Here is a 19,948-nt window from a genome sequence, read left to right as displayed (position 1 = left end):
TGACCTTTCAGGTGAACGACGAGAACGATGAGCCATCTTCTTAAGCCTTCTAAGAACTCCCGTTTTTGAAGGTACTACTTCCTTTAAAGGATCAACATCTTCAGTTACAATAGGCTTTGTTACAACAACGAGCGGATCTTGTTTCTTCGAAGCTTTGTCCCCCTTAGAACTCTTCTTCAAAACTTTTGCAGGACTAGCAGGAGGAGAACTATCCTGAATTTTCTTCTTGGACCCTCTTTTCTTGTTCGACGAGTCTTCAGCAGAGACATCCAACAACTTTCCAGTTTCATGAAGGACTAATTTTGGTCAAATATTCGACCAAAATGGGATTCACAGGATCAACCTTTTGAAGCATCGCATCAGAAACATGAGCTACATTCATAAAAATTTATGCATTGTCTTCTACTGTCTATGGATAATGGTATGTAGCAAACTCAACCACTTCATCAGTGTCAGAAACCTGAATCCCTTCCTTCGCGTAAACAAACTCCAAGATCAAGCTCCAGTATCGAGCACACAAAACCCCATCAACAACATTCGTGTTCTCAATACTCTTGAGAAATTCCTTCCAAAGCTGAGATGCGTAGTCTACTTGCAAGTTGTAGTAAATATTAGCAACCATTGCATAGACTTCAAATTTACCCGTGTCTAACCCAACGGTTCTTCCAGTTAAGCATCGAAGATAGATACCAAACATAAAATTCCATAGGCAAGGTAGACCCAATTTCTTGAAATCACTAATCTTTGTAATCACTGGTTGATGACCCATCTCATTAAACATGTGAATGATTTGAGCATTGTTAACCTTGTAAAAAGGTTCAGTATTGGAGATATTCAGAATTTGAGCAAAGATCTTCTTGGATAACCTAAATTTCTTGTCATTCGTGAGTTGAAAAGTGGCAATCTGCATCGTCTTGCTGTAAGTTCCAGTGGAACTAGCAAGTGACAACTAGGAAAGAGGAACTGCAAAGGATCGAAACATGGTAGTTAATAAGACAAAATGATGAAAAGAAATAATGAGCATCCGTAATTCCTCTGGATAAGCATCAAGATTACCAAGAACTTGATTGTTTGTACTCTATATCTTCATGTTTGGATGAGAGGTAATGTCTTCAGTGGTTTGGGATTGATTGGCCGCCATTGTTAGGGTTTTGTACTCTTGAAGAAATCAGAGAGAATAAGGAAATCAGTTACTTGAGAATATGAAGTATGCGTAAAGTTGGAATTGATCCTTTGAAACCCTTTTTATAGTAGAAGATAAGTTTGAATTTGAAGCGGTTTACGTATTAAATGTGGCTAACGTGTTCCCTAAAAAAAGCACCAGTCTCCAAAAAAGTAGGGATGCGTGGAATTTATAGCTTCACTTTTTGTTCTTGAATACCAGGTTGGAATATCAACCATCACTTCCCATAGCCAGATAATGTGCCCCTAGAGAACAAGACCTGTCAGTAACCTTTGGTGATGAGGTTGGGCTCTTTCTTTTTTGGGTTTTAAAGCAAAGTCATGTGCCAGACTTGCGAAATCATCAACATAATTTGGTTTTACTCAGAACCTCAAGGATTTCGTGAGTGCAATGTGTGCCAAGAAGAAGATAAGAAGAAAAAGAAAAAAAAAATTAGATATGTGATGTCAAACATCTGTGACATGAATGAAGTTAGATCCCAGGCAAAGATCACTTCATTATTCATCAAGAAAGATGATTAATAGCTTGTCTTGTTTGCTGTGAATTACAATCAAGATACTTGTTGAGAAGTATCGAAGGGCTTCTTTTATCAGGTTTTCAAGGGTGGCTTAAAATTTCGTTACAAAGCACATCTAAACATAAGAGTGATATGTTGTAAACGAAATTACTTGTTTGACCAGTGTAGTCAAGGACAAGTAAGATTTGGACAAAATTTCCAAGTAATGAAGGTGAGTGATGATACTCAATCGGAAAACATATTCTTTAATAAAAAATATTCCTGAATCATGTTGGGTAACAAATGTCGTGGGTTTCGAACATTTGATCAAGATTATAACAAAAGAAAGAATATGTTTTTGAGTATCAAAAATAGGTATAGCAACAAAAGTTTCGTTAAAATTTGGAACTAAGTTCCCCATCAATTCCTTATGTTTCGTAGGTTTGGGTTTCACTTTCATCACGGTCTCATGATGTTAGATCATAAACACAAATTTTTGATACGTCTAGATCCTGATTGGTTGCTACCAGAAATCTCTTTGACATATGTCATTGTGTGTGAACGTGTAAGAATGTTAGGATTAAAAAGAATTGGTTTAAGAAACAAAAGCACCTCTGCTATGTTTGGACCAAGCAATAAACTCTTCACTCGTATGAGAAGAGTAAGGTAGCTCACTGACAAATGGGAATATAGCCTGATTGGGAAGAATCCTCAAAAAGAGAAGTTCATGGAGGCTTCGTAACCCATTGAATCATGGAGGCTTGGGTCAACATGCTGCTAGGGCCATCCTAATTAGGACATAGTTTTGAAAGTTTACCTTTCCCTAAAGCAGCAAGCATGAACCTCCAAAAAATCTTTGTAAATTCCTACACAAGAAAACCAAAACAAAAAAAACATTTTTGGATTTTTTTGAGTTTTTAAGTTTTTGAATGAAAATATCGAAAGACAAAAACGAAAATATTTTTGGAGTTTTTGATTTGATAAAAAAATATAAAAGTAACGAAAAAATCTTTTTGGTATTTTTGGAGTTTTTGAAATTGGAAAACAAAACTAACGAAAATTTAAGAAATGACAAAACTAACAAAAATTTAAGAAACGACAAAACTAACGAAAAATTAAGAAAAGACAAAACTAACAAAAATTTAAGAAACGCCCATGTGCCCAATTTATGAAAACGAAGCATGTCGAACCGCTGAATTATGAACAATAATCACTGAATTGACATCTTTTCGAAACTTTTGACTTGTCATTCTAACGAAAGAAATCCAGGAACTGAATTTGCATCCAACATTCCTAGGCCATGCATGATTATTACGAAAGATTTCTCATCTAAAGGTGTTGTAAAGATATCAGCAAGCTGATCAGTTGTCTTTACAAAATGAACTTCTATGTTTCCTTCTTCAACATGATCCTTTATAAAATGATAGCGAAGAACAATGTGTTTTGTTTTTGAATGTTGCACAGGGTTACGGCAGATATGAATGACACTTTGTGAGTCAAAATACAACGAAATTTTCTTCATGTTGATTGCATAATCACGCAGTTGACTTTGTATCCAAATGATTTGTGAAGTACAAGATGCATCAACAACATATTCTGCTACTGTTGTGGAAATCGAAACACATGTTTGCTTTTTCGATTGCCAGCTTACTAACTTCCCATCTAGTAGTTGGGAAGTTAGTATCTGAAAGTGCTTGAATAAAGAACCCTGTTTTTGAAGGATACCACAATAATAATGAAGTTGTGCCGTTAAGATAACAGAAAATATTTTTGACTGCAGTGAGATATGGTTCCCTTGGATTTGACTGATATCTGGCACAATTGCACACAGAAAACATGATATCAGGTCGACTTGCTGTAAGATAAAGTACTGAACCTATCATGCTTCGGTACAATGTGAGATCAACAGCTGTTTTATCTATCGAATGAGTTAGTTTCGTTCCAACTTCCATTATTACTCTAAGCTTTGAGTTATTCATCATATTGAACTTTTCAAGCAGATTTCATGTATACTTTTCTTGATTAATGAATATTCTCTCTCTGCTTTGATGAATATTTAATCCAAGAAAGTTGTTGATTTTTCCCATCATGCTCATCTCAAACTAACTTTTCATCAAATTTTCAAATTCTTTTGACAAAATAGGGTCAGTAGAGCCAAAAATAATATCATCAACATATATTTGAACAAGCATGAGATGATCAGCAACTTTCTTTCAAAAGAGAGTGGGATCAACTAATCCTTGTTTAAATTTCGATTGCTTTAAGAAATTGGTAAGAGTAGTATATCAGGTTCTTGGTGCTTGTTTTAACCCATAAACAACTTTGTCTAAGATATAACAATGATCAGGAAATTTTGTGTTAACAAAACATGGAGGTTGTTCAACATATACTTTTTCTTCAAGTTCTCCATTGAGAAAAGCACATTTGACATCCATTAGATAAACATCAAAATCTTTGTGTGCTGCATAGGCCAAAAATATTCAAATTGCCTCGAGTCTTGAGACAGGGGTGAAGGTTTCCTCATAATCTATACCTTCTTGTTGTGAATAACCTTTAACTACAAGTCTAGCTTTATTTCGAACAACATTGCCTTCTTTATCATTTTTATTTTTAAAGATCCATTTTAATCCTATTACTGATACATCTTTTGGTTTAGGAACTAGACGCAAAACTTTATTTCGTTCAAATTCATCCAACTTGGATTGGATAGAAACAATCCAATCAGGATCTTCCATAGCAATCTTGACTATTTTCGGTTCAATTTTCGAAATAAAAACATTGAACATGCAAAATTCTAGATTTACATTAAGTACCTCAGTCTTTGCACATAAATGAGCTCTAGTTAACACTCCGTCATGTGGATTCCCTAAACTTGTTCTTTCGGATGACTTTTAATCCATCTACCCATCGGAGGATATGAAGGATCAAAATCCAATGGTGCATCTTCGAACATTTCTTCAGTTTCAGATCCTTCACCTGCATTCAGAAAATTATCATTAATATAATGAAAAGTATCAGTTTGATCATACGAAACATTTTTATTATTTCCGACTTGCTCCCCCTCAACAATTGGATTAATATTTTGATGCTCCCCCTCAACCTCATCATTCATTCTTTCTCTATCCCCCTCAAAATTATCCTCCCCCTCAACATGAACATTCGGCTTATCTGGCAGACTTTCGTTATTTGTGAAAGAATTGGTTGATGACAACACATCAATGTTATCATGTGTATGAGTGGAATCATCGGAATGCTTCGATGCTTCAGACACACGATTATCATATGCATTAACTTCAACATCAATGGCACAATCTGGAGCACCAAAAATCAAATCATAATCAAAATCTAACGAATTCAAAGATTGAGAATCATTATTTGATTCATTCATTATTGGTTGTTGTTCAAATATTTTATCAACTTGTTTAACATAATAATTATCAAATTTGAGATTAAATGTTTCTTCGATTTTTCTGGTTCATTTGTTTAACACCCTGTAAGCAACCGAATTATGCGAATATCCTAAAAATATCCCTTCGTCAGCTTTTGGCTCAAACTTCGAAAGAGAATCTTTAAGAGTCATGATAAAGCACCTGCAACCAAAAACTTGGAAAAACTTAACATTTCGTTTACGGGTGTTGATAATTTCATATGGAGTGATGTTAAAACGACGATGAATAAATGATCGATTTTGAGTAAAACATGCATTAGATGCTACGTCAGCCCATAAGTATTAAGGAAGATTCGCAGATATGAGCATTGTTCTTACAGATTTACAAAGTGAACAATTTCGTCTTTCTACAAAACCATTTTGTTGAGGAGTGTAAGGTGAAGAGAAATTATGCGAAATTCCTTTGTCCGTTAAAAACGAATCAAGAACATTATTCTTGAATTCAGAACCATTGTCACTCTTAATCTTTCAAACCTTTTTCTTCAAACTTAATTCAATGTGCTTGATGAAGTTGATTAATGTTTGAGCAGTTTCAGACTTGAGTGGTAGAAAATATACCCATGTGAATCTTGAAAAATCATCAACAGTGACTAATATGTGTCTCTTTTTGTTGAGAGTTGCAACAGTTGAGGGTCGACATAAATCAATGTGAAGTAATTAAAGAGGCTCAACAGTCTTCGAATCGATCACAATAGGATGACCTTGTATGTGCTGCTTTCTTTGTTCACAAGCTGCACACAAAGTATCATTATCAAATTTTAACACATGTAAAACTTTTACCAGATCTTGTACCACCAATTTATTTAAAATTTGAAAATTCAAGTGTGATAATTGTCTATGCCAAAGCCAGCTGACGTCAGATGAAGTTGTTGAAAGCAAGCAAACTGAAGGAATCCTAACAATTGGATTAATGTCGAGAGTGAACATATCTCATTTTCGTTTGGATTTGAGTAGAATTTCCTTTGTGTCAATGTTCGAAATCACACTGCCTTCTTCGTTAAACACAACTTGATTGTCAGTGCCCACAACAATTTGTTAAACACTTATCAAGTTATGTTGAAGACCTTCAACATATGCAACTCTTTTGACTGTAAAAATCCCATTTGTGACTTTGTCATATCCTCGAACATGGCATTTGTTGTTCTTGCCAAACTTTACAACTCCAACATTCTCCAAAGTCCTAAAATCACGAAGATTCTCATTTCGTCCAATCATGTGACCTGAACAACCACTATCAATATACCATTTGTCATCATATTGCTCGTCACTCATTACCTGCAATTAATGAAAGAATTTAGGTCCCCAAGGCTGTTTGGATCCATGGTGATTAGTTTGAAAGATACTGTGAAATGAAGATCTTGTGATCCAATGATGAACTTTAGACTTGAGACTATCTACTAAGTCTACTGCGTTAGTTTAAGACACAGAAAAGTAAGTATTCGTAGGTTTAAGATCTTTAATGACTTTTTCCTTTTCCTTTTCAATTTGTTTCACACGAACCGTTGTCTTTGGAAGAGCTTTCCATTGTTTGACATAAATATTCGACTCTTGTGAGGAAGAAATTCCATTGGAAGATTCATTCAAATACTTCTCATACTCATCTTTGATCACCTCTTGAGAAAATTTCGCAGATTGAAATTTCTTTCCCTTACCATCCAACCAATGATTGATATTCTTCAAATTTGTTTTCACTTCAACAAATTTTATGGGTTGTTTTGAGGGTGGGTTTGGAAAAGGAGGTTGATCAGTCTTATGATTTTCGAATTTGTGTCCACGAACTTGAAATTTTTCAGAGTGTCTTGTTGATTTTCGAGTTGAAACATGAGGAGTATAACGGTTTTGAAAATGACTTTGATAACCAACATTATTTCTTTGAAAAACCTTTTGAGAGTTCATTAATTAAATTTGGATGTGAAACAAGATGACAATTCTTCTGTTCAATTGGTGAAGTCTTATGAAAATTCTTTTATTGTTTATTTTGCACATAATTTTCATGATAAGATTGTTGAACATTAGAAGTTGATTTTTGAGGAGACGAATTCTTTGAAATGTGAGTGGGATTTTCCTTGTTTACTGATTTCTTTTCAAAAGCAGTCTGAACATTATTAAACATTTTCTTTCCAGAAGATTTATTAAGCAAACCATTTTGTTTCTTTCGTGACCCAATGTTTTGCCAAAAAAATTTCTTTCGTGCTTGTCTCTTTGAATTTTTTTTCTTTTGAAATCTTAACAACTTGATCTTTAAAATCTTGAGAATTGATTTTAACATTTTGAGAATTAACATCATTCCTTATTGAAACATCTTTTGTTTTTTCAGATTTTTCAATCCAAACTTGTTTTGATTTTTCAGTAACTTTGACATTTGTTTGTTTTTCAGCTTGAGATTTGTCAGTTTTAACAATCCATGTTCGACTTGGTTTTTGTCGTTATAAAGTGTAAGAGTTTTTGGTCAGATTGTTTTTCAATGGTACTTTGATACGAGAAGAACCCATCTTTTGAAGATTTCTTATTGTCCTCTTCAACCAGTTTGTTAATTTCGGGTTTAACACTTTCTCCATTACCCATTGTAACAAAAACTTGGTTGGGAAAAACGACATAATTCGATTACTTGAAGTTTGGATAAACCATAGAATTAGGTTCAAGATAGTGAGAACCTTTTTTTTTTCATGACTTTGTCGAATTCCATTGTTTCTTCGTACACCTGATCTTCAACTATGCGAGGTATGATGTTTTCTTTCGAAACATTTGGAGCACTAGTCTCAGTTGACATTTCTTCATCATAATCACTATCAGTTTGACTATTTTCAATATTTACATGATCATGATCAACAACTTTCGAAGTTGAAGGTTGGTCATTGTCAATTTTAACCTCAGAATCATTACATTTTTTTTACCTTTAGCCATTGAAGCAACATTAATTATAGACAACCGAGAACAATCAACAACTTCCTCCTCATCAATTTTACTAATATTATCATAATCATCTTCAATATCAACATAACTGTTTTGAAGATCAGCTTTTGAATTCTCAGTTCTTTTCAAAATCTTAATTTGTTCGTCCTTGGTCAAGGTATCATTTACAATATCAACTAATTCATTAGCATTCAAACATTCATTAATTTTTACTACTCCATATGCATATCTATTGTTTGGAATTTTTTCAAAATCAGCAATTATTTGTTCACAATCATAGGAAATAGAATCATTATTCTCTATTTCTTATGCTAAAAAGGGCAAGAGTTTCCTATGTTGTTCTTTCCTAGTGTACGAAGAGTGATGTAAAGTAGTCAACTTGGCATATAATCTCTTAGAGGAAGTACAATAAATGTTTCTCTGGGCTAATAACATTCGAACATCATTATTCAAATTGTCTCTATCACACATGAGATTAGTTATTTGTAACTCTAGATATTCTATTCTCATTTTCTTCGAATCCAACTACTTTTGTGTCTCTAGTAACAAAGTACTAAATGTCTTAGCCTCATTGCTAGTAGAGATGACCAAATTATCAAAATAAGCAACAATATCATCAAAAGTAATTAACTCATAATCATATGTATTTAGAGGAATATTGAAATATTGAAGTAAAGAACGTACCTTCGTGGTCATTGGTGATTTATCTGCACTTGTCGATACAAAACAACGACTAGTCAGGAATTCTTCATCTGCTCCATGGGCCACCAACGACAAACCCTTAGCTTTTGCACGAACTTCTTCCAGCCTCTCCATGTAATAAGCTTCATATTTCACCTTGTTCTTCTTTTCATCTCGCTTACGAAGCATGCAATCAGTGCCATATAATTCGCCTCATTGCAATAATGGCAGTCAAATCCATCATCTCCTTTAAGTTTTTTCTCTTTCTTTTCCTCTTTTTCATGAACTTCCTTCTTTTCTACCCTCTTCTCATCAACTCCAGTTTTCCTGTAGAAGTGTTTAATCGAGTATGAGAATCAAATCAGAGTAAAAGATGAACACAAGAAGTAAATAAGATCTGGTTTAGCTCATATTACTTTCTAAGAACAAGAGTACAAAACTGATAGTAAATGATGGGAAAACTCTCCTATCAACTCTATGTTCAGCTCCTATTTATAGGAGGCTAAAAGTACAAAAAATACTAAGGCTAGTCATTGAGCTTCGTCAAAAAGATGCCTTAGCAAATACATAAGGGAACATATGAAACTATCTACTACCTCCGTCCGAAATTGATAGTCCACTTTTGACTTTTGAAGTCTTTTTTCTTCAACTTTGACCTTAAATATTTTTGTTTTTGATAGATAATATTTGATACAAAATATATGAATGGATTGTATTTTAAATGTTTTTTCATTGTCATAAGTTTTATCAAGTAATATATAACATAATTAAAAATATTTAAGGTCAAATTTGAATAGAAAAGACTTTAAAAGTCAAAAGTGGCCTATCAATTTGCGACGGAGGGAGTATTACACAGACTTTGACATATTATATGACCAATCCATCAAAACCTCTTAGCTTTGCCATTTTATCTTTTCCTGCAAAGGCCAATCCAAAAGGCTTTAAGCATATCTCCTCATTTGCATATTTCTTCAGTTTAGCTTGGGACTTCGACAATTCCATAGAAACTTTCACTTCCCTTCCCATTGTTGATGCTAACTCCACATCAGTCAATGCTAGACAATCATAGTAATTGTCTATGAAGATTTTGATATGGGCAAGACCAAGCCTAAATACATCTTTGTCAGTCCCTTGAAGTTGCAAAGCCTCCATGTCTTTCAGGATTAACGCAACTTGAATCAATTCATTCAAGCTCATTAGAGGAAAATCATCAACCGAGAAATCACATACTTGATTGTTCGCTCTTACAACATGATACCGAAAATTCTGTATCATATTCTTGAACATTACATCTTTTGTTATACTGATAACCTTCTTGATCTTCACTAATAACCATATTTCTTTTGGTTCTTTTCCAACAACTGCATGAAACCTAAGTTTCATATGAATAAAATCATCCTTGTTGTCGAACATCCCAACTATCTTGTACCGAGCCATGATAAACATCATTTCGTTCACCGGAAAATCAAGCTGACTCATATCAGTGTTAGTGATATAATAGCTTTTCTTAGGCTTTGTCTCAAACGTATACATGTGATTGAAAGCAACTCTTGCTTCAATATTCTCATATTTGTACAACTTCTTTGGATCTCCGTTATCCATACCAGGTGGATCACCTTAACCAAGTATTAGTATGCTCTGTAACTACCTTTGTTTCTCCCTTTCAGCTTCAATTTCAGCCTTCTTCTCCTGTTTCGATTTTTCAACCAAAATCCCCTTCCTTTTTCCATCATCTTAAGAAGGTTTTGGTTTAGAAGAACTTGAACTTCCTCCTTCATTAGAAGAGCCAATAACAATTCCCTTCAGAATGGGTCTTGTCGTTTCCTTGATATGGTTTCTGTTTTATTCACCTTTGAAACTATAGGTGTTGGGACTTGAGTAGATACAAATTTCGTTAATTCACTAGGAGTTACAATCTTCTTAATCTTTTTCGACATTTGAACACCTCTTGTAATTTTCGAAGAGTTGCCTTCTTGAATTTTCTTTTCTCCCCCTTGCACCCATGTGACAATAGAAGGGGCACCAGCAGGCAACATGTTGGCAAATTTCGAAATTGGAGCAACAGCCTTCTGAATAGCTTGATCCAAACTATGTAACTTTTGCGTTAAAAAATCTGTAGTTAAAAACGAAGTTGGAGCTGGTTTCGACACTAACTCTTTCAGTTCACCAAGTAAAACACCCATCTTTTCGAAATTTTGAGCATCTTCTCTAGCCTTTGCGTCAAACTTGGGAGTTAATGATTGATACCATTAGACAATTGTTCTGACTGCAGCCGCTATAGTGTCAACGTTCGACTTGATTATCGAATAGTTGGAATTCAACTCATTTAGCTCTTTGGAGACATCAACCTTCAGCTCCTCAAGTTTTCGATTAACATCTTATCTTATGGTTATGGCATCTTTAACAAAAAGAACATGACGTTTATTTTGTTACCATATGTAGATCTTTGATTTCAGAGTTAAATGAATCAGCCTAGGCCTTAATTCTCAACTCGTTGTTCTTATCAATAACATCCAGTTGATGTTGCATTCGAAGTTCTACATCTTTGAGCATCACATCAACTTCTATCCTTGACATTGAATTCTTTGCTCCAGAATTAACTTGTGATTGAAGAATAGAATTGAGTTTTCGATTGAGAATCTTGAACTGCTTCCTCGACATCAACATATGATCATATATGTTCTCCTCTTCGGAATCAAATTCCAAATCAGCAAATGTCCTCCAAAACCTCCACCATCTGTTTCATCATCATAATTTGGTTTTGGTGGATCGGTGGATTGTGATTGGAAAAGTGTAGTGATGGGTTGTTATAATACTTGATCAAAAGTGGGTGAAGTAGTGGTAGTGGAAATGTGTTGAATAAAAGGTGGAAGTGAAACAAAAGTACTTGAAATAGATTTGGAAGAAGATGTAGTAGGAATACCTTGAGACGATGGATCAACACTCACATAAACATGTGCACCCGTATCAGATACATTTGCAACAATGGTAGAAATTGGAACCTCCTCAGAAACTGATTTGGTTATAACAATTTCGAGTGGAACTGTTGTTGTTGGCAATGAAACATTTTTGAGGATTAGTGGTTGTGAGAGTTTTGGGGAATTCAAATCTAAAGGTGTATCTGGGACGATCTCACTATCTAATGACTCATCATGAATCACCAGCTTTCGTTTCTTTCTCTTCTCGGTGATGTGCTTCGCCATATCCTCAGTTCTTCGCTTCTCTGAGGATGGTGAAACTGGTGCAGGAATCTCACGAAATTTCACTCCTTGTCTGTTAAGCTGAGGTTTGCGAATAGTAAAAGATTGATCATCTGATGAAGTTCATTTCATATAAGATAATTTCCTTAACCTCTTCAACACACCAGATTTCGAAGGGATGAATTCCTTCGAAGATTCAGCAACAACCTTCTCCTTAGGCTTCTCAGTTTCGTTTGTAATATTCTTAGGAGACTTAGACTTAGGTTGTTTCTTGAAGCTTTCGTGAACAACATCATCAGCTCCCTTCTTCGATTTCTTTACTTTCTTAGATGATCCTTCATCACTTATGTTCAGCAAAATCCCAGATTCGACTGAAGGATTAACATGTTGGAATTCGAGCAACATTTGGGAATACTTCTAAATCATCTTCAACAGTATTTGGAAAATGATGGTTCATGAATTCTGACTTAGCCTCATCTGTAGGAATTGTAATGCCTTCTTTCTCATATACAGACTGAAGAACCGAACTCCAGTAGCGTGCACACGAAATTCCTTTTACTACATTCGTGTTTTCCAGGCTCTTTATAAACTCTTTCCAAATCTGAGTAGCATCATAAACATTGATATCATTGTACAACCCTGCTATCATAGCATAGACCTCCATTCTCCTATTATCAAGCCCTACACTTCTCCCAATTAAGCAACAAAGGTATATCCCGAACAAGAAATTCCATATGCAAGGAAGACCAGACTTCTTGAAGTCACTGATCTTGACAAGTGGCGACTAGTGACCCATCTCGTTAAACATGAACAAAATCTGAGCACAAGTAGGTTGAAAGAATGGAGATGAATTTGGAATTGCCAAGATTTGAGTAAACATCTTCTTCGTGAGTCGAACTCGCTTTTCATTCACCAAATTGAATGTGATTACATCAGTGTCTTTGTTGTAATATGCAGTGGAACCAGCCATTGATAACCATGACATCTGGATATCAAAAACATTGAACATCGCAGTTGCAAGACTTGAGTGTTCAAGAGCAACAATCAGCGTCTTGAGTTCTTTAGGATACATTGTAACATCTCATTCAACCTTATAGTTTGTGCTTTGAATCTTCATAATTGGTTAAGATGCAATTTCGTTAGTAGTGTTGGTTGGAGCAGCAGCCATTGATTAGGGCTTTGAGAAATTCTTAAAGAACAGAGAAATTTAGGGCTTTTTGATCGTCTAATAATTTGAACGCGTAATTATAAAAGGAGATAATAACCTCCATATATATATGTGTCCCCAATAGAATTCCAAACGTTTTCTTTAAAAAAAGTAAGCCACGTCTGTCCTTGAAACTTGCACCATTAGCTGTAATGTGTACCATGTCAGATAAAGTACCTTGAAAGTTGAACCACATTGCCAACCCATCACATCAAACTATTCGTGAGTACCAAGTGGATAAGATCGTAAACCTTCGGCATGGTGGTTAGGCTCTTTCGTCTTTGGGTTTAGAAACGAAGTCATATGCCAGACTGTCGAAATCATCAGCCTGAGTTGGTAATACTCACAACCTCAAGGATTTCGTGAGTGCAGTGTGCTAATAGAATAAGATGAGAAGCATACTAACGAAAATTTGGGATCTGTGATGTCGAAAAATAAAATTTCGACACAAAGGCAGTTAAACCCTTGGTAAAGGTTGCTTCGTTAATTATCAAGAGAGATAATCAACAGCTTGTGTGGTTTCCCGTGAATTACAATAGAATACTTATAAAGAAGTATTGAAGTGCCTCTTTTTTAAGGCTTCGTGGGTGGCTTAAAATTTTTGTTAGATGTCATCCTAAACTTTAGCTGAGTAATTGTAACAGAAATTAATTGTGTGACCAGTGTAGTCAGTGACAAGTATGCTTTGGATTAATTTGAAAGTGACAATTGAAAGAATTGATACTCACATGAAAATCATCTTCAAAGAAAAATTATTTTCAGCTGGATCCTGTTGGGTAACAAATGTCATGGGCTTCGAACATTTAATCAAGACCACTCATAATGAAAGAATATGATTTGGAGCATCGAAAATTTGGTACTGAAACAAATGGTTCGTGAATATCTGGAACATAGTTCCCCGTCAATTCCTTAAAAATTTAGAAAATTGGGTTTCACTTTCATTACAACCTCATGAATTCAGATCATAAACATAGAGTTTTGATATGTCTAAGTCTTGATTGGCTTAATCAAAGACCTCTTGGACATATGTCATTGTGTGTGAAATGTGTTAAGAATTTTGAGTTGAAAAAGTTTGGTTTACGAATCGAATGTACCTCTGCTATGTGTGGACCAAGCAGAAAACTCTTAACTTAGATGAGAAGAGTTAGATAGCTCAGTAGACTAATGTGAATGCAAGCCTGATTGGGAAGAAATTTTTGTAATGAAAAATTCCATTAAGGCTTTCAAAATCACACATTGAGTCAATGGAGGCTTGGGACGACATGATGCAGCATGTTTCTAGGGACATTCTAACTAATACAAAGCTTCGAAATTTACCTTACCCTAGAAACGCAAGCATGACTCTTGTAAAACTTCCTTGGAATCTGCACTAAGAAAGAAAAACAAAGTACAGAATAACAAAAAAAAATGGATTTTATATTTTTGAAAAGAAACAAAATATATTTGTGATTTTGAATTTTTCGAAAAGAAAAACAAAAAAGAATATTTTTGGTGTTTTGATTTTTTGAAAAAGAACACAACTAAACGAAAATATTTTTGGATTTTTCAAAATTTTTCAAAATGAAATACAAACGAAAATTTAAGAGTGTACCAAACTAGCGAAAATTTTCTTTCCCAAATGTCGAAAACGAAGCGTATCGAAGCACTGAATATGAGCAGTAACCTCTGAATGGTTAATACTATACGCCTCTGAACCATTGAATAATGCCTCTTAATTGACACTTTTTCATCTTCTTTCTTTGTTTTTCTTTCAAAAGTAGTCCTGGAACCGAACTTCCTTCAATCATTCCCAACCTGTCAAAATTCTAACAAATGATTTTTCGTCTAATGCTTTTCGAATGTTGTACTGGATTATGACAAATGCGTATAGCATTTTGTGAACCACAATGCAATGGAATCTTTTTCATATTAATTGCATAGTCATGCAATTGACTCTGGATCCATATGATTTGCGAAGTGCAAGCGGCAACTGCAACATACTCAGCTTCAGTAGTGGAAATTGCAACACAAGTTTGCTTTTTCGATTGCCAACTTACAAGCTTCCCATCTAAAAATTGACATCCCCCACTTGTACTTTTTCGATCAAGTGTACATCCTCCCAGATCTGCATCCGAAAACACTTGAATGAAAAATCCTGATTTCGAAGGATACCACAATCCTAACAAAATTGTTCCCTTGAGATAACAAAAAATATTTTTCACCGCAGTCAAGTGTGGTTCTCTTGGATTTGCTTAATACCTAGCACAATTACATATAGAAAACATGATATCAGGTCGACTTGCTGTAAGATAAAGCAATGAACCTATCATACTCCTGTATATAGTAAGATCAACAGCAGGTGTATCTAACGAAGGTGTTAGCCTTGTTCCAACCACCATTATTATTCTTAACTTCATGCTATTTGTCATTCCAATTTTTTCGAGAAAATTCCTGGTATATTTTTCTTGATTGATGAAAATTCCTTCTCTGCTTTAATGAATTTTTAAACCAAGAAAATTATTGATTTTGCTCATCATGCTCATTTCGAATTGGCTTTTCATCAAACATTCGAATTCACTAGACAAAGCAGGGTCAATAGAGCCAAAATAATATCATCGACATAAATTTGAACAAGCATTAGATGATTCCCAACTTTCTTTCAAAATAATGTGGGGTCAACTGATCCTTTAAATTTCGATTGTTTTAAGAAATTAGTAAGAGTTGCATACCAGACTCTTGGTGCTTGATTTAACCCACATACTGCTTTATCTAAAATATAAACATGATCAGGATATTTTTCATCTATGAAACCTGGAGGTTGTTCAACATAAATTGTTCCTTTGAGTTCACCATTGAGAAAAGAAAACTTCACATCCATTTGATAAACATCAAAACCTTTGTGAGTTGCATAAGCTAAAAATATTCGAATAGCCTCGAGTCTTGCGATAGGGGAAAAAGTTTCTTTATAATCGATACCTTCTTGTTGCGAATATCCTTTAACAACTAATCATGCTTTATTTCGAACAATATTTCCTTCCTTCTCGGTTTTGTTTTTGAAAATTCATTTTAATCCGACAATCGAAACATTTTCAGGTTTAGGAATTAACCTCCAATCTGAATGTTCCATTGCAACCTTAACTATATTTGGTTCTATTTTCGAAATGAAAACATCAAACATGCAAAATTCTTGATGAGCATTCAGTGCCTCATTCTTTGCACGAATTTGAGCTCTAGTCAAAGACCATCTTGTGGATTCCCAATGACTTGTTCTTTTGGATTATTTCTTGTCCATTTTTCTAGTGGTGGATATGCTGGATCAAAGTCCAAATGTGCATCTTCGTACATTTCTTCATTTTCGGATCCTGCAACAAAATTATTATCATTTAGTTCATGAAATTCATCGTTTTGATCAAGATTTATGGTTTCAGTATCATTATGCTCCCCCCTCAACATAATTGTCATTCTGATGTTCCCCCTTGAAAACATCATTCATACTGCTCTTCTCCCCCTCGAAAGGATGCTCCCCTCAACATTTGAGGGTATATGCAATTGCTCCCCCTCCACTTGTGCATCTAGCATACTTTCGCCATTAGCAGTTGTATCTGATGTGATTGTCGAATCATCAGTATGTTACGAAGATTCAGGAGTTTGATTATCTGCAACATTAACTTCAGCATCTGCAGCCCTATCTAGAACATCAAAAATTAAATCATAATAAAAATCAGATGAATTATAACTTTCATACTCATCATTGATTCATTAAGAATTGGTTTTTGTTCGAAATGTTTTTCAACTTGTTTCACATAATAATCATCAAAAGTGAGGCTAAACGTTTCTTCAACTTTTCTTGTTCGCGTATTCAACACTCTGTATGCAACTGAATTATTTGAATATCCGAAAAATATTCCGTCATCAGCCTTAGCTTGAAATTTCGAAAGATTATCTTTCAGGTTCATGATAAAACACCTGCAACCAAACACATGAAAGAATTTAACATTTGGTTTTCGGTTATTTATGATTTCATACGGAGTTATATTGAAACGACGATAAATAAAGGATCGATTCTGAGTAAAACATGTTGTCGAAACTGCTTCTGCCCGTAGATATTAAGGAAGATTCGCATATGTCAACATTGTTCGTGCTACTTGACAAAGAGAGCTATTCCTCCTTTCAACCATAGCATTTTGTTGTGGGGCATATGGTGAAGAGAAATTATGCAAAATTCCTTTTTCTGTTAAGAATGAATCGAGGACATTGTTTTTAAACTCTGAACCATTATCACTTTTGATTTTTCGAACTTTCTTCTTTAGACTCGTCTCAATTTTCTTGATAAATTCCATCAGTGTTTGAGCGACTTCAGATTTTAACCTAAGAGAATACACCCAAGTGAATCGTGAAAAATCATGAACAATAATCAAAATGTATTGTTTCTTGTTGAGTGTTTCAACAGTTGAAGGTCCATAGAGATCAATATGAAGAAGTTCCAACGCTTTGACAATTTTCGAATCTTTGACAATTGGATGCCCTTTCTGATGTTGTTTTCCTTGTTCGCTAGCTGCACATAAAGTATCATTGTAAAACTTTAGAACAGGTAAATCTCGAACAAGATCTTCTACTACCAACTTATTCAGATTTCGAAAGTTTAAATGAGATAAACGTTGATGCCATAACCAGCTAACATCAGATGGAGCTTTCAAAAGTAAACAAACTGAGGGTTTCCCAACAATAGTTTTGATGTCAAGAGTGAACATATCGTCGTATCTTTTTGATTTCAACAAAACTTCATTCGTCTCAACATTAGAAATGATACTTCCTTATTCGTTAAACACATCTTGATTGCCAGTGCCCACAACAAGTTGTGAAACACTTATCAAATTATGTTTAAGACCTTCAACATAAGCAACACGATTCACTATAAATTGTCCATTTGTTACTTTGCCAAAACCTTTAACTTGACACTTGTGATTATTTCTAAACTTCACTACTCCTGCATTTTCCAAACATCTAAAATCACGCAAATTCTCCTTCCTTCCAGTCATGTGACGTGAGCAACCACTATCAATGTACCATTTCTCATTATATTGCTCGTCACACAGTACCAAGAATCATTAAAAGAATTTAGGTACCCAAGGTTGTTTGGATCCTTGGTCATTAGTTTGAAAAAGTGAATGAAATTTAAAGATATCAAAACTTTGGTTTTGAAAGTATCAATTAAGTCGACATCATCAGTTAAAGATATCGAAACATAATTTTTCGATAGTTTTGGAATTTCACTGACTTTCTTCATATGATTCTCAGTGTGTTTGTCCATTGAGATTGGTTGCCATTTTTGAACTGGATTATTTGATTCTTTCGAAGATGAACTTCCAGATGAAGTATCATTCAAATACTGTTCATAGGCCTTCTTGATTTGATGTTGAGAAAACTTTCCCGATTGATACATTCTTCCTTTTTCCTCAAGCCAATGATTAATTGTTTCCACCCCAGATGAACCTTTTGTGTACGAAACTTTAGTGGCTTTGTGTGCAGATGGATTCAAAAAACTTGGTTTTTGTGGAATAAACTTTGCAAATGTTTTGGATTTATCATTCACAAATCTGTGATTGTCTGCAAACTTTTGAACGTTTTCAAATTTTCGATCATTTTCAAATTTTCGAATATTCTCAAATTTTCGAACATTTCAAATTGACGAACATTAGTAAAATATCGATTTGTTCTATTTGAAGAATTTTTTTCGATCGTTTGTTGGTTTTGGAAAAGATGAATTTGAAGTTGAAAACTTTTGTTGGCTTTTTGAATGAAAATTCTTTTGTTGAACTTTTGTTTGAAAAGTCTTTGAAGGTGTTGATTTTGAAAACTTCATTGAATAATTTTGAGAATCGGACGAAATTGGTTGAGCAAGATTTTCCTTTTTATCCAAATGACTTGAAAACTTTGTTTGTACTGATTTAGAAAACCCATTTTCAGACATTTTCTTGATTGGTATTTTTGATTACTTTTCATTTAACACAACATGCCAAAAAATTTCTTTCGTGCCTGTCTTTTCGAAATTCCTTTTTCATTCGAAAATTTTTCAACAAGATCCTTAAATTATTGAGAATTAAGTTTCACATTCTCATTTGTTTTATTAGATTCTTGTTTCAAAATCTCTTTTGTAACTTCTTGTTTTTCAACCCATTTTCGTTGTGGTTTTTGTCTTTGAAAAAAATACGAATTTTGTGTTAGATTATTTTCGACAGTGCTTTGATTTGAAAAGAATCCTTCTTCTGATGTTTTCTTGTTATCTTCTTCAATTATTTTGTTGAACTCCGGTTTGATGTTTTCAACATACCCAGTAGTGACAAATACATTCGGAAATACACCATCATCTTTCAACTTAAATTTTGCATACACCATAGTGTTCGTTTCTAGAAAATGAGCACCTCTTTTAGATAACACATTGTCGAAATATTCAGTGTCTCCAAACACTTGGTCAACAATTATTTGTTTAATGGTTGTTTCGTTTGAAACATAATTTTCTGTTTCAGAATTGTTCGACACTTCTTCTTCATTCTCATCATCACTACTATTCGTTTGACTGTCTCTTACACTCACATGATCAAAGTCACAAACATTCGAAGTAGAGGGTCTATCAGTGTCATCCTCAACCATCGAATCATCACAAATTTCTTTACCTTTTGACTTAGATGTGGCATTAATGACAGATAACTAAGAACAATTGATACTTTCCTCCTCAATTTCACTGATTTCGCTAATACTATCAGAATTATCATCAATATCAACAAAATTAAATTGAGAGTCAAGTTTCGAATTCTCAGTTCTTTTCAAAAATTTTATTTGT

Source organism: Lactuca serriola, chromosome 5, assembly GCF_051521515.1.
Source record: "Lactuca serriola cultivar US96UC23 chromosome 5, Lser_US96UC23_V15, whole genome shotgun sequence".
In the NCBI taxonomy this organism is placed as follows: Eukaryota; Viridiplantae; Streptophyta; class Magnoliopsida; order Asterales; family Asteraceae; genus Lactuca; species Lactuca serriola.
The sequence above is the reverse complement of the archived record's forward strand: the minus strand, read 5'-3'. Positions refer to the sequence as shown.